Genomic DNA, 1,001 nt, shown 5'->3' with positions numbered 1-1,001 from the left:
CAAAAAAAAAAAAAAAAGTGTAATCTTGTAATGTCTGGGAACTCAAATTGCGGTGTCTGGGGACCATCCACATTATCATCACTCTGGAGTTTGTTGTAAATGCAGAATCTCAGGTCCCATGCAGACCTAACTGAATCAGAATCTGCATTTCAACAAGTTTCCTGGGTGATTTGTGTGGATATTAAAATATGAGAGGCACTGGACTAAGAGACTGAGGGACACTATTTTCACTGACATTAGCGCTTTGGAGGATATTCAGGTTGTTAAGGAAATTAAAAGTATGAAATGGATAAAACTAGTAGGCAGGAAAATTAACAAATTCCTCCAACAGAATTATGTGTGACTAGGACTCAATTTTGGAATATATCACTAGAGAATCAGAATTTGGAGTGACCTGTTAACGAGGTGTCATTCACAAGTAGGCCACCTCCCCTTAGTCCTTATAGTAATTACAGATTAATACGAAAACTACAGAACTAGAAACTTCCAGAATTGAGATGAACTACAGAATTTGTAGTAGTTAGTGCATATAGATCTCAAACCTCAGACTAGGTTTTTTTGTCCCAAATTTGGATGTTATGTTCAAAATGTTGCTAGGACCTCACACTCACAAGCCTTGGGATCTTGAGAAAATTTCTTAACTTCTTGGCGTCTCAGTTCATAATCTATAGAAGCTGTCCTGCAAATTTCCCAAGGTCATCATGAAGTTCAAAGACTAATTCTTGGCTTGGTGCCTGTGGCTCAAGCGGCTAAGGTGCCAGCCACATACACATGAGCTGATGGGTTTGAATTCAGTCAGGGCACGCCAAACAACAATGCCAGCTGCAACCAAAAAATAGCCAGGCATTGTGGCGAGTACCTGTAGTCCCAGCTACTTGGGAGGCAGAGGCAGGAGAATCGCTTGAGACCAGCAGTTGGAGGTTGCTGTGAGCTATGATGCTGTGGCACTCTACCCAGGGCAACAGCTTGAGGCTCTGTCTCAAAAAAAAAAAAAAAAAAAA

This window comes from Otolemur garnettii, unplaced genomic scaffold (genome assembly GCF_000181295.1).
Source record: "Otolemur garnettii isolate 467f Iridium unplaced genomic scaffold, OtoGar3 scaffold00178, whole genome shotgun sequence".
Lineage (NCBI taxonomy): Eukaryota > Metazoa > Chordata > Mammalia > Primates > Galagidae > Otolemur > Otolemur garnettii.
The sequence above is the reverse complement of the archived record's forward strand: the minus strand, read 5'-3'. Positions refer to the sequence as shown.